This window comes from Eleginops maclovinus, chromosome 4 (assembly GCF_036324505.1).
Source record: "Eleginops maclovinus isolate JMC-PN-2008 ecotype Puerto Natales chromosome 4, JC_Emac_rtc_rv5, whole genome shotgun sequence".
Classification (NCBI taxonomy): domain Eukaryota; kingdom Metazoa; phylum Chordata; class Actinopteri; order Perciformes; family Eleginopidae; genus Eleginops; species Eleginops maclovinus.
The window spans coordinates 10,364,829-10,386,234 of NC_086352.1; the positions used below are offsets into that span (position 1 = coordinate 10,364,829).

Genomic DNA, 21,406 nt, shown 5'->3' on the forward strand with positions numbered 1-21,406 from the left:
AGGTCCCCTGTGACATTCTGCTGTGGACCGCTAAAACCTTTGTTTATAATCCTCATCATTTTTTGAAAGAGATTTTTTGTTCTTTTGATGTGGAAAGGGGCAATAAAAGTTGTATTTTGCAGAACCTTGGCCTAGACAAAGATCGCTGCAAATGAGAAGAGAATAAATATTCAAAGGCAGACATGAAGGGAATAAAAAAAACAACTCAGCGAGCAGCGAGACGATCCCGGTCATCTAACTGACGACTTTCAATGAATTCCAATGAGGGAGATTCCATTTTTCAAGATGGGCCCTATAGGTGCAATTAGTGCTACATAATAGCCCCTCTCAGGCTCATTCAGCGGAGTTGAGAAATATTGATTTAATTCACCCCTATACATTCACTTAAACTCTGTAGAATAAATCTCCTTGTTATATTCGTTTGGAGTAATAGCTCAGGGTTTACTCGGTCATGGTTTTGTAAGTACAGATTGTACATATGGGGGTTCTTTCTCCAGAGAAGGGGGACAAGATAAAAGAGGTAAAATGGATTTAAGAGAGGAAGGAAACCAGTCTAAATGTGGTTTATAAGTAATGGGGTGTGCTCTCTAAAAATCCGATTTTTTTAGTTGATGTGGAGAACAGCGAGGTAGTAGGTGAGGCAGAAGGGAGTTCTTGGAGTTCTTCTCTGCTGTACGTGGCAGGTGAAGCCCTGCAGACGCTGATGATGTCAGACAGGACTCTCACGTTGGACTCTCTCCAGGGAGGTGTCTCGAAGTGGAGTTTGACTCACTATTCGAGTGTCTCTGATCTCTGCATTATTTATGCTTTTGTCTCAGCCATTTATCAGCATTTTTATACCTCTCAGCATCATTCTACAGTACATCTCCTGTGATGGAAAAGGCTGCAGCGATGATGGCCTCTGAGGGAAGCCAATAACTGAATATAGGAGCTCATATTGATATAAAAAAACTGTGGAATGGACAAGTGTGCTGCGTGGCAGTCTCTGCATACCATTTAAAACCTTGGCAAAAATCCATTCAGATCATTAAAGCACATTGGAAAATAAATTATAATGAAGAAAATGCTGTGCTGGCTCCATTTTCTTACCTTTATATTAATTCTGAGGACATGAAACTGGTAATATGTGAGCTGTGGTAGAGGCTGCGCAGCAACTGAATCGCTGATCAATGACAGCTAATGAACACGGCAGGAGTTCTGCTCTGTTTGCCTCTCGACAGAGAGCTGCCTTCTCCAGAGAGCTCCATTTCTCCTGTTTTTGCCAGAAAAGCACAGGAGCCTGCATTGAAACCAACTGCCTCTGGGCTCAATTAACTACCATAGATTCCTCATAATGCATATGAGAGACTGTGTACAAGATCAGCGGTGTGGTGACACAAAGGGTGTATGCATGGGTACATCTGGGAAATGTGATGCTGAGATATGCCGTCAATGTATAGCTGATAAAAAGGGCTCCATATAAAAAGCCGTAGCAAGCAAGCAAACTGTATCTACTGTAATAAAAGTGATTTAACAATACTGAAGTTAGACTTTATCTGCACTCTCATCCTTCTCTTCTCTGAGGCTATTTCATAATGCTCCATGCTGCATGGACATAAACAGGAATAATGCAGAGTGATATAAAGCAAAAGGCTGCACTGAATGTAAAGTCTCAATAACCTGTAATTCTGTTAAATGTCGCGTACGTGTAGACGCACACCCAGTCACCTGTGACCCCGCTACAGATAGTTTTGTTGCAAAGGAGAGCACCATGGTGATAACATGACTTTTGTGTGATCACCAGGCCGTGGCCCTCCTTGTCACAACATATTAGCTTCACTTAACATATCTCACTCGCCCCATTCGCTGTCCGTAACCCCACCTCGTCAAAATTCTAATATCTCTCTTGTTTGGCAGTGTCATGTCAGAGTTCTTCTCTATACGCTAAATTTTTACACAATCAAAAGGTAGAGATCATGGCAAGCAACTGCTTCTAGTCACAATAAGTCGTTTTTAAATGGATCCCTGCCTATTATTTACAAATGATGGCAATCGTAGAGAATCTGTTCAGAGCCTCGGGGCATTTACATACGGCACAAATGTAAATACCAAACGTGCCAGCCACCCCCTACTGTGATGGGAAGACGCTAAACATACTGCTTATTAAACAGAGAGAGATTACTTATATTCCACATAGGTAATACTGTAGCCATGCTCATACAGTTGAAGCTAAGACATCCTCTGCATGCCAAATAACTGCTTTAAGGGTTTTTTGTAATGCAGAAGAAGATGTACTAATTATATAAGGAAGAACGTGATCAAACATGCAGAGCAACTTCTTCAAATTAATTCAAAATAATTTGGTAGAAATGCACCCAATGACACTGACTTGAGAATGCTTTTAAGGTGTTTTGTTTTTCCTAAAAGATCAGAAGTTGTGTTTTTGCTGATTGAACCAAGCATAAACCTCTGGGTCTTAGACGTTAACCCTGTGCGGATTGGTCTGAAGCTATCATTGTCACTAATCGCCAGCAAAGGGAGACTCCACTGCTTGCAAAAAAAGTCTGATTGCATAGAAGTCTATGAGAAAATGACCCTTACTCACCAATGATTTATTAGCTTAGTAAACATGTTCCTGACAAGATTATTGCCTGTGTCCTCATCTTAGAACTTAACCTTTTACAGTGTGTTTTAGGTTATTGACAGGTCATAGTGTAGAGATGACAACGAAATCCAAGATGGTGACACCAAACCTGAGATTTAAAAAATGTGTACAAGCCAATAAGTGACGTCAATCTAATTATTATATTCAATATATGAGTTGGACATATTTTCAAGGCCAATGTTTGTACCCTTTTTAATTGTTTTCATTGCTTTAATGGTAAATGTGCATCTGCTATGGTTCATGGTTATGGGGTCACCACAAAGTGCGTCAATGACCTCTGTGCATACCTATGATTGGCTACCCAAGTGTGCGATGAAATGGAGCTGAATGTAAACTCATCGACATGTCACAGCCCTTCAGCTCTGCTCAATTCAGCTCATAGGGCGACAGTCACCTTCACGCTGCGTCGAGCAACACACCGGTGGAAGACTGGCGCCTGTCATGTCACCCACTTTCTATTCATCCAGATTAACACGCTTAACAATATTTGTGGTTTGGGGTAAATGGTTGACTTTCTTTTTGAGGTTGGCCTGCATCCCAGTACGAGCACAGAATAAACTGTGACTGTTTTTCCACTCCTCCTACCTTTCTCATGGTACTGAGTCACTTCGCCTTGGGGCTTACCACAGGAGTCTCTTCAAATGATCCTTTGGACTGAAGTGGAGAATCAAGATTAATGCACTTTCACGTCCCACCCAGGCTCCAGGGGAAAAAGTCTTATAATTAACAGCAGGGGGGCTGCAGGCTGCTTTCCGAGAGAGAGGTCGAGGTTGGGGTTCCTCAACCAAAGAAAAAGCGCTGATAAAGGTGTGAGATTTTTGGAGTGTGATGGGTGCAGCTGCTTTGGAATAACAGTGGTGTGGTAACAGAATGACCCGTACACACACCCCACTCTGCCTTATTATTATTATTGGGACACGGTGGAGGTGCCTGTAGCAAGATCTGCAGCACAACCGCACCCTTCATAATGATGTTTTTTGAAACCTTTGTCAATTATCACTGCGGTAGACGGTATAGGTCTGTTCTTGCTAATACTTCTTCACAACACTGTTTCCTGTGAACCTTTGCCCTTTCTTGAAGGGGTTTAAGGTTAGGGTTAAGTCGATCCTAATGAAATGTGTCACTTTAATACACTCCAGTTCTTACATTTTAGAAGAGTACTTTCTTTACCCTAATTTTTGAGGAAATGTATATCACTCTCTTCTGTACAATGCCAGCAGGTTAGCTTAGCTTAAACAAAAGGAAAAAGCGGGAAAGAGCTACTGTAGCTTAGCCCTTTTACACATGCACTTTTGGGTATTGCAATATACTTATATATCCGAATGTCTTTGTGCTAAGTTAAGCTACACAGCTGCTGGCCGCTTCATATTTTCCCTACATACATAAAGTGATATTGACGTTCTTGAATAAGTCTGCCAGAAAACTAATTTCCCAAAATGTCAAACAATTCCCTTTAATTATCCAATTTTAGAAAACATAAACTGAAAATAAGTATTATTGAAATACCTTTTCCTTCCAATGCTTTATCAGAGTAACAATTCCCATAGCAAAATATATAAATCAGATGGCCCTAATGTCAGATGTTTAGAGCAGCAGTGATGGTGTTTTTATTTATAGTTATGCTTTGAATTAAGGTTGAAATGTCACAGGTTTTTTTTTGTATCAGACTTTCCAGCTTGTTATAAAAGAGAGAGCTGGGGGAAGGTAGACAGAAGACACAGTGTATTTGAAGGCCATGTAGTACAATGCATCGTTAAGCCTTATAATAATAGCCTCTTATATCTCTTCCCACACTGATGGTACTAACCGCTATTTACAGTAGATATATCCCACACCCCACCATTTTTGTTCCGCCACTCCCACGGGATCCTATTTCCAGTTTAGCTCTCTGTATATTGAAGCATGTAAAGGCCTTTTGTTGAAAGGCAAATGCATCCATAGAAGCAAATCTGAAATGGTATAATTATCCATTATATACAGAGAAATTGTCATGGTGTGTTTGATCATCTGGTAATGACCAAAGTTTAGCAGCTTCCTCAGTATCCTGAATACTTCCCAAGGTTATTCCCAAACATTTACTTTCATAGTCCCATGCCTGCATTTTGTCTTTGATAGTCCCTCAGATTGCTGTTGTTTTTCTGTCGGTGTCTAAAAGCAGCAGGCCTGCTGTTTTTAGGTGTGATGTTCCGCAAGAATATAAATATAAAAAGTAACCGACAGGGCGCAGGAAGTATGGCACTTACATTTCAATGTAGATGAGGAAAGAAATGTTTGGATTTTCAACGGTTCATTAGATTGAATCCTCTGTGCCGCTGTATCTTTCATATGAACAATCTCCTATAGCCCGAGTAAATTAGTGTGCAATCTGGTGTACCTGCTTTAAATGAATCTGTCCATCAGCTTGCGTCTCAGGTGTTGGAGTGCGCCAACGGTTCTGCCCTGCCAAGGCTGCTTTGGATTCCCAGCCAGGGAGAAGCTGTTTGTTAAACACTTAAGTAGGAGTTCACTTTTTGATTGCCTGTGTTAACAATCCCAGAAAAAAAAAAAAAGAAGAAATCGTTTCAGGTTGCTTGTCCCTGTTGTTCTGTGAGATTCTAAATTACTCTGCAGCAGATGTTCATCCAGTGTCTCGGTAAAGGTCTCTCATTTCACCTATGACCTCCGGACTCAACAGCTAGCAGGGCTGCTCTTTGAAATACAGATGCTGAGATCTCTCTCGGGGGCCGTAGGGGTATTTGAATCTGATGAGAAAATGCATGTGTGAAAATTGTGTTGTGTTCATTTGGGTGATGGATAAGTTGGATTACCCTCTGACAGGGAGCAAATGGAAGCCAGACTCCACTTTCAAATCCTGCGCTGCTCCGCAAAACAGATATTATTCAGCGAGTTTTGCAATTTGCAAACACTCCTATCATTTAGACTGACATACTTTATTCCTGTTTCAGTTCTCGCTTTGACATTCTGAAGCTGTTAGTAATGCCCTTAGGGTTTCATTTAGGATATATCCACATCGCATCAGCCTAGGATGTAATAAAGGGGATATAATGAGTGTCAATTAGGAGGTAGGAGAAGCTCACTAACAGAACTATTTGTGTATATCCTGTGAGGACGTATTAGCATAGACACAGTAAGTGCTCAGGAGGCGTGTGAACAGAGTCAAAGCTGTTGAAGTTAGCAGTATATCTAAATCGATTTATGACCAGTACAGCTGAGGTCTTAATGCGACACAGAGCACAAGCAGGTAATTTATGACGACATTTTTTTCAGGAAACACAAATTAAAAGATCCATCGTGATGGGCAAGTGTGCCATTTCCATTTAGAAGTCCAGTTGCAGGCAGATATAGCTGACTGACTTGAATAATGTTTCTAAAAGCCAAACCTCCAAGCATATAGCAAACTATATTGCTTTTAAAAGCTTCAAGTAGAAGAGCTTCATGTGTGACATAATTAAATTCCACCCAAGTTAATTCAAACTGTTTAATGATGCAGGGAGAACAATTTCTCTCGCAGTGCCAGCGGTGGGGTGGTCCGCAGGGGCTACGAGTGAGGAGAAGCATTAGAAGTTCAGAAAGACATTTGTGAAACAGAGAGGAGGATGTGTAGGTGGAGAGAGACTTGAAGGTTGTAGCATCCTTGGAAAAGCAGCTTCCACTTGGTGTGATTGTTTTTTTTAATAATGCTAAATTTGCTTTGTTTGCCGTTTTCTTCACTTTTATTGAATTATTTATGACGATAATAGTGGAAAAGTATTGTAATCTGCACATGAGACCGAGGTTTACCAGTGGGATTACCTCTGTTTTAGTAATTGGGTTAGCTGTTGGTTACTCTGACAGGCCTGCATTGTTTCATTATTTTTCAAAGTTAATAACCTCTCCCACGGTGAGCAGCCTGACATCATACCTATTGTGTTTTTGTGTCTTTTTCCAGGAGTCGGGCCAGACGGCGGGTAGGAGATGAGTCTGGCGGGTAATCCCACTCCACCTATCCATCAACCTGGAGACTATTTCCAGCGTCCCCCTACAGAATGTCAAAGCCTCGCTGAGCAGAAGATGAGTCCATCATCTTCTTTCTATGACTTTCCCCCGAGTTTCCATCAAAACACATAAACACATCATGTGCCATTATTTTCTATTGCCCTCTCTCCCCTTTTCTGTCAATGGAGGGCCGCGGCAGTGAGTAAACGCAGTCGTTTTATGCACTATGCAAGAGAGAAGCTCTGTTTGAAAACTACAGGATGTGACAGGATCCTTTCTCCGTCGCTGACATCACTCCGTATGGGTTGTGATGGGGCATGTGCCAGAGATCTCCTGTCTAATAGGAAGTGAGACACTTAAAGAGATGACCCTGCCTCAGTTGCCATCACTGTCTCTCTGCCAGAGAGGGAGCTTGGCTCTCCCATTACTCCTGCAGTTGCTAATTAGCGTCTGTCGCTGGAGTAACTTGTACCTGTCAGTGTGTGCCGCTCTCCTATATTCAGTAACTTGAGGCAATTGAAATTGAATGCCAGCTAAGCTCCAACAAACTGCAAATGGTGCATAGGATACACCCTGATTTCCTCACTGACCTGACAGCCTTATATGTAAGAAACTGTTTTTAATGAACACATTTTTACTGCTGCTGTGGAATGTTTAATCTTTTCCTGCCTAGTAGCTGTATTTTTATTCCATTTGTTTAAGGTACTTGAGCATGTCCATGTGCCATATGTTCATGTATGAATGCCAAAGCCATTTGTGTAAGATAACCCAGTGCCTATTTACATAAAAGAGACATGGTGAAACTGCCTGGTCATTGGTAATTATTGGTCCCATTCCCGCGGCCACTTTGTGCTCGTTCGGGCAGAACAAGGTTGACTTTATTACAGACATTTCTTCACCCACAGGATTAGCCATGCTGCTCGAATTCATCCTTCCACTTTTCCATTAGTTGATTTATCTGCCGACTAGACTATTCTACATAATGAGTAAAACATGAATTATGGTCAAAGCAATACAAATATTTCATTTACATGCAGATCAACAATGACATGTTGAATTGTTCCCGGTTAGACGCAGTCCTATTTTAGAGCTAATCCCTCTGTGTTTGCAGATGCTCAGTCATCCCAAACAGTTTTACTTGTTTTGAATAATGGATTTTCTCTGTGATTGTTTGTCGCTGCCATATGCGAAATAGCTACCTTGCATCAAGTCTGACATGTATTAGGAACACCTTTTCCCAACACACACATGCACAGGAGCACACACACATACTTAGTCCTCTTCCTAAGCTGGATGAGACTGTTAATCAAACCCAAGGCTGTGCCCAAACGCGCAGATCTCTCTGTACAGTAGCCCTTGACCTTGCTGTGTGTCCTCATGGCCCAGACACCCGCCTGAAATCAAATTACAGATTAGTGGCTTCGGGCCCAAAGAGGGGTTTATTTGCTCAGCCCCTCTGAGAAGTGCCTTTTCTCTCATTCAGGAAGTGGGGGATGAAAAATGTCATGGGATTTAAGGAAGAAAATGCCAGAAGAACGGAGTCATTGGTCCCCTTAAACTGAATGTCGGCAAAGACTTCTAAATCTTACATTGTAGTTGAGAAGGGACATGAGGCTGGTTGAAATTTCGGATTGCGGAGACGTGAGAAAGTGGTTCTTAAAAAGTAAAGAAAATAATAGCAATCATAAAAACAGAACAGGGAACCAAATTTGATCAAATATAAGCTCATTGCTGAATGTATACCTTGAGGATTGAAGTGATCATTCTGGTGCGACAAAAAATGCAAATGCCAAGCACCCATGCATTTGGAAGTTCGTCAGACCTTTAAAAAACGTTATTCCAAATGACTTTACCTTCAAAATATTCATATACAATTCACCATCTATTAGCAATCAAGAGGGAAAAACATATGAATATCTTCTACTGTAGAAAAAGGCAAGGTGGAGACATCCATGTTATTAAAACAAATAAATATACTTTTAAACTTTAAAACTCGGTTCAAATTTCTCACTAAATAGGTGGCCTATGAAAGAAACCCACTTAATTTGGCTAAAGGTTTTTACTGAGGCTACATATTAGCTTTATATGAACTTTGGGTGGGCTTGTGTCGCCCATGCTTTTTGTGTACATGTGCTCTGGCTGGCTCACTTTATTACAGATTACAGTGAATTATACCTATATCTTTTGAGACTATTGTTTTTAAGAAGAACTCGATTGTTTTAGTCCAGAAATACCCCCCGTTCTACGGCTCTTTGTAGTTGAATGCTATTTAGCATGTTGCAACATAAGGGGCAGTGAGTGCAGACTGTGAAGACTGTGTCTAGCAAAGTAACTCTGTACTTACAAATTCAGTCTAAACTTGATCAAATAAACAGCCTGCCAACTCGCATTCTTTACTCAAGTTACTTCACAAGCGTAATTGATCACACTTAATGTCACCTCTCACAGACCCGAGCATAAGAGGATAAATGTTTGAGATGCTAATGTTGCATTTTAATTTATCTGCCCAAATTAAACGCTTGGCGGGGTTCAGATTTGCACCCACTGCCAACTACGTCACACACATAAGAACATTTTATAGAATTCAAACTAAAATTTGAGGCAGTTAAAGGCTTGTTGTTGTGTTTAGGCTTACTAACATTTCTAATTTGCATGAGAGCTTACAAAATAGAAACACAGACAGAGATTTACTTGAAGCAGCGCAAATTCAGGTAAAGATGTCAATGCTCACAATGGAAAGGGCTGTGTCTCAAGTGCTAACGTAGGCTACTTACATTTGCAGTTTTAAGATGTGTTGTGGTTGCTCTTTTGAACAAAGCCCAATAAAACTATTATTTAATCAACATACCACTATACCATTGTTGAAATTAAGACATTGTTTATTTTAATGGGTTAATTGGGAAGTCTGTATTGATATGTTACCGCAAATGTGAACCTTGCTAGCTAGCTAGATAGCTAACAGATACAATCAGCACTTATTGTAAGGGCGCTGCGGCGGTTTTGAGACTGGTGATAATGAAGACACTGCGCATTTTCACAGTGTACAACATGGCAGGTAACCTAATGAAACTAAGAACTAAGACACACCGGAGGCGCAGATACACTAAAGTCCCACAGAGAGGGGAAACTAATTTCTCTGGTAAATTTGATCAGTTTATTATGCCACACACTCATGTTATTTGGACTTTATTGGATGGCTATTTATGGCTGAAAAACAGACTGGACAAACAATCTCCAGCAGTCAATTCCACTCAAATTATCTGATTCAAAAATGTGTAATCAATGCAGGCAGGATTAAACAGTATCTTGGAGCGAGAGAGAACACCAGTACTCAAATTTTCCAGCGAGGTCCCCTCCCTCTGCAGAGCTCACACACCCTGGCTCATACTGTGGTCCAATCATGCTGTAGATTTATATTCACACTTCTGCTACTCTGCATTTGACTTAATTTGAACATGAGGTCCCAGTAAAGAAGTGACTGAAATAGGGCCAGCTGTGCTCCTTAAATTTAAGTACACAGTAAATGCTTAGTGTGCTCTTTAGTAAATATCTACTACTGCATGAATCCTTTCTGTCCCTACTATTGGAAGAAAACTCAGTGAAGTAAAGAGGATGCACCTGGCTGCTAGTGGCCCATGTTCGGTTTGGGACGGGACACCTGAGGTCAACGGCTCTCCGTCCAAAAGTCCAGAGCTCTGTCGCTTTCCAGCATTTTAATCAGGGACTGATTCACACCAGGGGACAGCAAGTGAATGCAATTAAGCACACGGTAGTAAAGAAAACCAGCACCAGGATTGAAGACCACTGTGTAATTGGTTTATTCATGGAATCCTGGGATACTCCATCACAAGTTATCAAGGTGCATGTAAATAGCTTGGGCTGTGGCCAGTAGTCGGTTAACTCTGGATGTAAGCACAGTGTGTAAACACTTACTGGGAATTTTGCTCACTGTGAGTATCCTTGCATCATTTTTACGATCTGCTGGGTTTGTTCACCGCTTCAGGAGAAAACACTGCCAGCATTTTACACTGTGTTTTATTTCTCCTGAGGAGGTTCGATAATGTATTTAGTATGCAGAGGCGGGAGCGAAACATAAAACAGGCAAACCAACTGCGATAGTGTTTCAGGGGTATTAAGAAGCGCATACTGCGACCAATATTAATTCTCAGAAAATATTCATGTTACATATAACGTGAATTAGCATGGATTAGTTCCAATTTAACTTTATTAAGATCTCCATTACATTTCTAAACATTGTTAAACAACCGTTGAAGTGATTTGTAGGATCATTATTATTATGTGGTTTCCTATGAATTATTATAGAATTTATTGGCAGTCCTTCTTACTCTCTAAAACACAATTTACAACCCTTTTAACCTGAGATTATTATTATAAGTATTATATAAAGATTATTTATTCATTTTGGAGATGTGTTTATTTCCTGCATTGCCAAAATTGCATTTTTTTCCATAAAAATTAAGCTACAGCCAGGATATGCTTAGCTTAGTTTAGCTTTAATTAGCATTGAGACTGGAAGCAGATTAAAACAAGTGGCCTGGGTCTGTTAAATGGTTAAAACCTAAACTCACAAATAATTTGAAGGTGACAACATTTAGGATTTATTTTAAACCTCTGAAAAAGTTGTTTTCCAACCGCCTGCTTCTAGCGCTTATGCTACATTAGGCTAACTGCCTTCTGTCTGTAGCTTTATTGAACAGGTAAATATAAGTGTGAGTGGTATCCAGCCTCTCAGCTAATTTTTCAGCATAAAAGCGAATATGCATACTTCCCTAAATGTCAGATAATTCCCCGAACTCTTAAAAGGTGACCAAATGAGAAAACTTAAGATAAAACTACACCACCTCGCCCACACAGCCTGAAGTTTGAACCCTGAAGAAGCCACTTATTATTTTTCTAAATTATTTTTATGTGCAAAGCTCTAAGTGAATGCAGTAAAGAATTCTAGTGTAGTGCTGGTTGAGTGTGAAGAGGCTTAATGTGTGACAGCAGTCTTGTATAAAGGGTCAAACACAAGTATAATGTTCATTATAGTCTATGGGGTTGTGCAAGTTAATGTTTTAACAACATAACACATTCAGACAATTACACCTCCATGTTTCATTAATCACTTCAGTGGTGAGGTGTAACGTTTGAGACTAAAATTCTGCCCTTTAATTACGCCTCCTTATTAGACAAAGGGTATTTGTGTGAGACTAGATGTGAAGAAATCTCAAGAAAACCTCCTTAGGTCTTTGTTTCTTTTCCACATGTACTTTTAAAAGCTATATGTCCTTACTTGTATTATCTGCAAGGACAAAAGTAAGTTGCTTTCGAGGTTAGATAAAAATTCCTTGTGTGAATCACAATGTTAAAGTGAGAGAAGAAACAGAAAAATGTGCAAGCACCTGAATTCTTAACACTCTTACCCTCAACCCTGAATGGCAAGCAGCCTTACTGGGTATGAGATGTTGATGTAAGGATTTAGGAGAGTCAAAAATGAAGGTTTCTGGTCGGAGGGCAGACATGTCAAACTACAATGAAAGAAAAAAAGGCAATGAGGTTCTGAGAAGTAAAGCCTCAATCCGAAAAATTCAAGAACACCAGCTGTGAATATGTACACAGAGATTTCAGATGTCACATTAGTCCTTTTGATAACTCTATGTTAAAAAGCTGCGTCAAGACAACTAATACTTCCAGCAGCAAGACAGAGAATAAGAGCAAGGATTTGTACGGCAGTCATAATACGGCGGACATTTCATTCTCATGCTGAAGGGGGGGCTTAGTCTGAAAGAAAACCTCTTTGTTTGTAGATGTAAGTAGATTTCCAAAGCTCTGGGTAGTGACACAAATTAGAATTGAATAACAGCTCAGAGTTGCTGCACTGCTACTTTGCATCAAATGTTGAAGTAATATTGGCATCTGATCAGGATGACTGCAGGATTTTTCCTTGTGGAGGTGTTTGGGGCACTGAGAGGAGACCCCTGCAGATCAAATTCACATCAGCCTGGGAAGGTCTTGGGATCCCCACAGATGTTTACAAATTCAGGTAAGCATTGGAAACATGAATGAATGTAACACTCAGGCTGTTCGGTAGTGCCTGTTGCTGAGTAAAGGGGCGTTACATGCTGGGTGAATATGTCCATCTGTTCTTCAACGAGCACTAGTTTCTCTTAAAAAGGGTTTTGAATTTCATTCGATTTTTATAGAAAAGGTTACTTATAAAAGTTTTACCAAAGTACCAATGCTGTACTCACTTTAGGTAGGCGATACTGAATTCAGGTTATTTTATTCAGGATTTGTAATACATTTCTGGGGAAAATATTCATATTCTAAATTGGTAAAATTGCACACATGTTTTGTGTATGCACCTTAACCTGTAAAATAACTTTCATAGGGCAGGGTCTCAAAGATGATTGTGTATGTTGTGTTCATTAACTTGTTTCTGTTGTGATTGGTTGACTGTCACAATATCCATTCCCTGCAACTGGATATGAAAGATGCATTTTTTGAAACATCAGCAATTGCTTTTCCTCTACTCAAAATCAAACACACATGTACTTACTATCAGAATGCATGAGTTCACAAACCTGCTTGGATTTCGTACCTACACAGGTGCAAACTGCATCTGACCTTTTTTCATGTACAGTACTTATTCGGTTGAAACCTTGGCTTCTGAAATTGGCTTCGATCCAAGTTGTGGCTCCTGCAAAATGAAATAAAACATCTAAATCCCTCCTGCTAACTGAACTTGGCAAACAGTTCGTCTGAAAATACTAGGATTTGCCAAACAAACGAGCCACAGCTCCATGCCCTCCACGAATAAAAAGAATGTGTCGTTCTTCAATATGCTGCGATTTCAACTCTCTGATCAGTATTCTGCAAAAAAAGCTCAGTTAAAATTGTGCCACGCTATAGGTGTTAGCTTCTAAAGAAACCAGGAGAAAGGGAAGAAAAGGTGAGCTGGTCGCGGGTTATTATTGAGAATCAACTTCAAAGACTTATAGTTGCAATGGGTACAAAAGGTACTGGAGCTGTGCCAGCTGAGCACAGAGGGGTGGACCCCTGGAGTTTATTATAGAACAATGTGTAGGTACCCTAATGATGTATCGTAGTTGGAGGTCAAAAGAAGGTGGGAAGACAATGCATATGGATCCAATTCAAAGAAGTTATTTAATCCATGCCTATACTATCACATGTAAAATGCACAAAACAAAGCCAGCATTCAACAGCAGATTAACTGTAAGGCAAACAGTATATGGTTGTATGGAAACAGCATGAATGAATCCGACAGATGCATAGTGATGACCTCAAGCTCAAACTTTAGCCAGAAAGCATATCAAAGGTCTTAGAGCTTTTGCCACCAAATCCTAACAATGAAAGACACATAAAACTGTTTCATTTATATTTCGGACATATTCAACTGTTTGAATTACATCTTTTATCTTTTTCCGCATGTTTGGATTCTAATGAAATAAAAGCATTTTCTTGTAAAATCATTAAAGTTTAATTATCGCTTGTCTGTGTCATATCATGTTATTGAATCACTTGGCTGTGCTTTGAGGTTCATTTAATTTAACAGTACATTCCGTTTTCTTTTAACCACAACGACAAACCATTTAAACACCCCAAACCAAACCAGAATTATTTCATTTTTGAATAACAGAAACGTTTTTTAATAACAAAAACAGATAAGAAATGCATCTTTATTACAGGATACTGTCACATTTAATATGCATCTTTACATCCCTGAGATTAGCGACTGCTAACTGCAATGTCTCTTGTTCACTGTCCAGCAAAAAAAAAAAATTGAAATAATGAAACAAAACCACAAAGAAAATGGTGAAATTATGCTGTAAAAAAAACACAATGTGTTCGGCTTTTTCTTCCTAGGCTCCACAAATTAATGTATTCCATAAATCACCACCACTATAGTTTTTTTACGCTCAATTGCAGGTGTTAACGTAATGTGCCCAAAACACAGAAGCATGTCGTTTTTGTTAAGCCACCTGAACTTTGCAAAACTTAGTCAATATTATATAATAAAATCACTTGGAGCAGACATGCCCCTCCTGCCTGTTCATATAGAGCATATTGAATATACCCCGTTGTTGTTTGTTTGTCTCCCAACTGTACTGTACTTGCTCCGAGTTTAAAAATCTTATAAACAATAATCAATCACCAAGTGCACACAGGAGAAAAGTAAGCGATGACGCTCCTGGTTGGCCATCGCTTTATATCTGACACTGCAGTTGCATATTTGATTATTCTTCTATTCTCCTATCTCATTACCTTTAATCAGGATAAAGTGATATCATGCTCGATTCTGTTCCCTTTTCAAAACAACCTCCTCAGAGGCGCTGAAGTAAATCACTGGGCCAAACTTGGGAAAACAAAAGCCAGTGCATAGGCAAAGGCTTATTTTAGCAACAGAAATGTGTGCTTTGTCAGACTCATTCAGTTGTGCTGGGCTAGGCCGTCCCTAATTAAAGTGTTCTGCTCTACAGAGTCTCCGAATGGTCCTGAGCATGCAGAAGCTGTCTTATTCTTTCCATCCATCACATCTACTGTAATTACTTTTGTTTACAGTGGAGGAAACGGCAGCTGTCTGATTAGAAGTTATTGAGGAGATAACTCATAGGTAATTTAGAAATGGCGCTCAGTTTCTCTTCTGGATGCAGATGAATCATTTCCTGTATGAAGTGTGGGGACGATGTACAGACGCACATGGAGATCGACCCGGAGAAATTACCGCAGTGCTGTCAACTATCCAAACCGTTTCCTCTTGAGCCGTACATACAGTGTTGACTTCATACAATGGTGATGATGGTTTCTTGTTTCCTGAAATAGAAATGAAAAACTTTGCAAACATTGTAATTAGTTGCACTGCTGTAAAAGTAAATCTCATTATGTGAAGGAATATATACATTTTTTAATGTTGTTTTGAAGGAAAATCTCCTCACCCGTGTCGTTTTGTGAGAGAGATATAGAGAAGATAAAAACAGTTGTGAATTCAATGCATCAGCAAACTGAGAAGGAGCCCCTATTGACTCACACTGTTCTATGACTCAATATTTAACATTATGCACCTTATGACGATGTACCATTACAAGATTGTCATATAAATCATATCTTTGTGTGAAATGAATACTGAAATGTCCGTTGCTGATATAGAAAATGGAAGTGCAATATCAAGATGCCAAATCGATACTGCAATATCCACTTCCAATATGGGAAATGGATCCTGCAGCAGAAGTAGTATGATATTGGATTTTTTTTTTTAACCACTGCAGATAAATACATAATCAAAAAGTAAGCCCCAGATATTACCCCAGTAGTTGTATTTTAGTAGGATTGGTTATTAACATTTTGCAAAGTTCACTTGATGAACTTTAATTTCCATACAGTGACTGATATTATCCCTCTACTATCAGAATATGAATCAGAAATCCTTTATCAGTCCCACAGTGGGGAGATGTTGATTTGTTACAGCAAAAGTGGCATAGCAGGTAGAAAAAAGGTATGCAATAACACAGAATAATCTAACAAATTAATATATAGAAGCAAAGCAAACATTATTTATACTAGAATAACAGCAACTTCAGAATAAAGAGACATGTGTGATGTAAGGTGTTGAGAAAAAATAGAAAATGTTGGGACGTTCATGCTGGTTTTCACATAAAAGTATTTACTGCACAGTATTTCAAGAAAAGTGTCTTTATTGCACATTGCTGTTTTATTGCACAAGATGCACAGTCTGTATTGTGTGGGGGTCTACCAGGGGCTGTGGTGGTTATACGGCCTATACATAATATAACTCATAACTCACATTTTCAATATTTAACAGAAAGAGACTGAGCCTATCGCCTGTCAGTCATGTGGTAGGGCACAGACTCACCTGGTGCTGATGTCATCCCCTCTGTTATTCTAGCTTGGCAAGATATGTTAGGCAACTAGACAAAAGAACTCCCCAACAAACTAAAACCACAATGCGATGTCTGAAATAATGCATCAAAGTATAATTGTGTTGTGGCAAACGTTTGTACAACTTGTTTAAACTCATCTCTGGCAGTTTACTGATCTTCACACGGTAACAGGAACCATATCTGGACCCTCCTTTGTTTTATGTTTGAGCTAAGGATGTAGCGAGTAGTGTTTTATTATCAAGCTAAAAGCAATGCTGCTGCTGCTGCTGCTGCTGCTGCTGCTGCTGCTGCTGCTGCTGCTGCTGCTGCTGCTGCTGCTGCTGCTGCTGCTGTGATCCGGGCTGATGTGGGTGAAATGTGCAGGTCGAACAATCTTTAAGAAAGCTTGATGGTGCTCTGTAGAGCTCGGAAGTTGGGTGACCTTTCTGCAAAAGGAGCCCTGTTTTTCCTCCAGTCATAAAAGGCAACATATTTACTGTTAAGTGACATGCATGTTTCCTATTAGATTTGGCATGTAAGGTAGAGCAGCAGTGAAGGAAATCACATTAGGTTATCATAAGTTGTATACAACAAAAAAGCTGGAAATGTCAATAATTGCCCACAGAGTTTATTTTTCACTCCCCCTTGCTGACTACTGCATAACTACTGACAGATTGTCAAACGTGCCATTTCCAATCACAGGTCATGTGACCTGCAGCTTCTTATTAGTTGACCTGGAAATTCTTTAAAGAAGAGGAAGGAGTTGCTCACTAGAAAGCAAGAAGAACTCTGTAGAGCTCGGAAGTTGGGTGACCTTTCTGCAAAAAAAATGCAAATAAAAGAACATATATTTTTATAAACCACCATTGGTGTTTACAGAGAGCAAAATCATATCTTTGTGGTCTGAAGACTCCCCTGTTGTCCTTGAGAGCTGAGTGGGTTCAGTCAATTAATGGCTGTAATTGGACTGTTTGGAATATCAGCCCTGCTAATGTTACTTTGACAATGATTTAATTTGACATGTTAATCAATCATCGAAATAGCTGAAGCACCCACTAATGTGTTAACAAGGGACATAAATAGCATTTATATTGTACATAAACAGGGGTGTAGAACACAAGGCATTGTTTATGATCATAACTTATTTGCACTTTGTTTATTGATTTATTTTTGCTCTTTTATCTGTAGCCATTGTGCCAGCAGTGCTTTTCTCAGCAAATGGAGCCTGAAAATAAAAGGGTGTGTCATCAAATAAATAGTAACTGATAAACTATTGTGTGGTGTACTTGTCAGGAGTACTTTAGGTTCTTTGTACTGCCTTGTTTTCGTCCTTGCTTGCACCATTAATTTGCAATTCAGTGCCTGTTCATGTGAAAATATTACAACTCAGAACCAGTTCCAATGAACTGGCTGTTTGTACTAGAGATCCCCTCCCTTGCCAAAGAGTTAGATTAATTACTCTGCTGTAATGGGCCCCACTACTGGGCTCTAGTAATTAAAAGATAATGATTGGTCCCTTTGAATGTTACAAATAAAGATGCACGGGCTCATTTGTGTTGTTCAGGTTGTTCAATAAAAGATTAGGTCCTGTGCAAGGGGGGTTTAGGGGTGGGGTGTGTTGGGACTACTTGCTTTTTCTGCCAATTTATGCATGCTGTCCTGTGGTGCGTCTCTGTTCTCCGAAATACATATCAGATAAACTTTGGATTATCACTCTGGATAAGATTAATGAACAAACGCAGCTGTTCATTGGCATTCAGCTCCATGACCCCCTTCTCTATGAATAGCTGGAGAAAACTAAAGTCATTTAATTTTTATATCTGGGTTTCCATTACTGTTTTTATTGGATGTCGACAGCTGTGTTTGGGGATGAAATTAGTTCAGTTTTTTCTATGGGGACTGGTGAAACTCCAAAACCCCTTTTACGTTTGTTTAAATCCTGACCTGCTGCAGTAACACTACAAAACAAAGAAACTGTGGGGATTCATGATGTGTTTTGTTCTTGTTTTATTAATTCAAGTACCTGTATGCACTTCTGTTCCTCTGTATCATACACTTTTTGGCCATTGGTAGCAAACAAGTAACAGTTAAACGAACCATCACTGAGAGTGGACTTGAATGTGTTGTGATTTAGGGAAGTTAGGCAAGCTGTCCTCATTTTGTAATCCGTCAACATGGCTGCATTTATCAGAGGATGTTTTATTATGAAAGATAACTGTTGCTATTTGATGAACTGGTTGTAGCAACGCAGTAAGAGAAATCTGCATCAACGCACTATTCTACTTTATGGACAACAAAAAACCATATTGTTTTTCAGTTATGAAGCTTGGCTTTTGTTCCCTTTAGCATGAGGAGCTATTTACTCTTGCACTTTGTCATCCAATTAACTGAGGATAAATGTACTGTAGATCATAGATCTATTTTTATTTTTTTTAATCATGTACATGTATGACAAAACAACACAAAACATGTTGTGTCTTTCATTGTGATGTAGAGGCCATAATACATCACTGTGGTGTACAAAATGTTCCTCGTGTTTCTACATGAGTGTAATGAATGAAAAAAGAGCATTAGGGGCTCTGGAGGGCTTTCCAGAAAGCAAGCTAAGAACAGCTGGCCTTACTGGCAGAGATCTCTGAAAATCCATAACTATCTACCGGAGAGCACTTAGGGGTTGAAATAAAAACATGATCTTACTTAGAGCCGGAGTACAATGAAAAAATGGCTGCAGTGTTTCAGCCCAGTTGGACAGTTTACCACTTACTGAGCCCCATAGTTGTCAAACAGCAGGTTATGTTAAGGGCTTATGTTAACAAACACAGACAGGGTTCACATGGTTTCTTGAGAGCAAGAACATCCAACATTTTATTTGAAAAGATAACTTAATCCCACAAAATACTATTCATATTTACCATTAAAGCCACGCTAGCTCTTTGGTTACAATGTTTTCATGCTTTATGCTAAGCTACAATAGCTAGCAGCTGGATGTCCCATATATTTACAATACAAAAAGAGTCCTATTGATCTTGCTACTCTCAGAAATAAAGCTTATAAGCGTATTTCCTAAAATGTGGAATTATTATTTTACATTAATATGTCAGCTTTGTCAGACAGTATACAGTTGAGCAAAAAATAATAGCAAGGGAGGAAACCTACATGACAAAGGCTGTCATGTCAGAATAAATGTATTGCATTGTACCTGCATTAAGCCTGAATAAACCCTATTTTTTAAAGGATTTAATGCCACAAGCCCTTTCTTGGCATCCAAAAGATGACGTAATAGATCATGCAGTCACCCGAGCTCTGGTAATGTAGTCAGTGGTTTTTTCCTCCAGTCATAAAAGGCAACATATTTACTGTTAAGTGACATGCATGTTTCCTATTAGATTTGGCATGTAAGGTAGAGCAGCAGTGAAGGAAATCACATTAGGTTATCATAAGTTGTATACAACCAAAAAGCTGGAAATGTCAATAATTGCCCACAGAGTTTATTTTTCACTCCCCCTTGCTGACTACTGCATAACTACTGACAGATTGTCAAACGTGCCATTTCCGATCACAGTTCATGTGACCTGCAGCTTCTTGGTAGTTGACTGGGAAATTCTTTAAAGAAGAGGAAGGAGTTGCTCACTAGAAAGCAAGAAGCTCTGCAGGAGATTTTGAACAAACAAGTAATTACCGCCTGGCAGTAAATGCACAAGACAGGCAACATGTTACGCGATACTCAGCACTCACTCAGTTACATTTGCATCTCAGCAGGAGTAGAGGCATGGGGCAAAGGAAAGCACTGCTGCGTTCAATCCTTCTTCCTACTGTTTGTAATCACTGGTCACACTAGGGGCCTGAAAGAAAGGGTTCGCAGCCATATGACCGCCTCTAGCTCTGTGATGTAGAAATATGTTCATGAATCTCAATTTTTCCATCGACAGATCAAGCCAAATAATATGATTATTTATTTAAACTTCCACAGAAATGTTGCAATTACAACCAAATGTGAGGAAGAAGTACAAGAAGATTTTTTTAATGAGCCTTCTGACATTAAAAGAAACTTCTATCTTTGGATACTTTTACACGAGTACATCTGAAGTGTGTGATGTTCCCTGTGTTCCATATGTTTGTAATGAACGCTGTTTGTTCAATGGAATTAAAGAGTTTCATGAGTAAGTACCGTTGAGAACGGAGTGTGTTTCAAGTCATACAAAAACCCATAGCTCCTCTCATATCAGGGTGAAGTGAAGATGATTTATAATCTTTCACCTAAACCTGCCACGTGTTGTTATGTTTCAATAGATGAGGTGGTGAACAACACAAGATGCTTTGCTTTGCAAAACTGATTTGGGGTGCAGAGCTGTGTGAGGGTCCTTTGACATGCCTTACTTGTACTTCATATAGTTAACATTTATGCACAAGTACTTAGATATTATACATTTATAGGAGCCAGATGAAGCTTTTCTCATTGGGCCTACTAATTCCTAGTATATATCTAAAAATAAATGGAAATTGTGTTTTTTCATGAGATGTTAAAATGTGTTTAAAGTAAAGGTAAACATATGCACACTCAAAATCATCATATCTGAAGTAAATACCTTTGTTTTGATTGATAATGAAAAACTAACTCTTTTTGGCACTAACAACAGTCCTACACAGCAGACAACGATTTTAAAAACAAGGACACTTATCATCCCCCCCCCCTCCTCCCAACAACATGGAAACGCTGAAAAAGGCCTGTATTTTAAATTATAAATCACATTTTTGAGTCTCCTTCTGTATTCACTTGCCCTCATAACACACTATTTCCCTTTAAAGAGTGAGGGTGCCTACATTACTTCCACTCACCCACGAATAAAAGTGATGTTTTCTCTGGCCAATCAGAGGAGGAGGTTGC

At 39.4% G+C, this 21,406-nt stretch overlaps 1 protein-coding gene across 3 annotated transcripts in view; it reads left to right on the forward strand.

Moving 5' to 3' along the window:
- cd276 (CD276 molecule) overlaps window positions 1-7,422 on the forward strand; it is a 66,217-nt gene extending 58,795 nt beyond the window's left edge. For all 3 annotated transcript variants that reach the window (XM_063882104.1, XM_063882102.1, XM_063882103.1), the window contains one exon: window positions 6,573-7,422. The gene's annotated coding sequence lies outside the window, so the exon portion shown is untranslated. The remainder of the gene's footprint in view (window positions 1-6,572) is intronic.
- The last annotated feature ends 13,984 nt before the right edge of the window (window positions 7,423-21,406 follow it).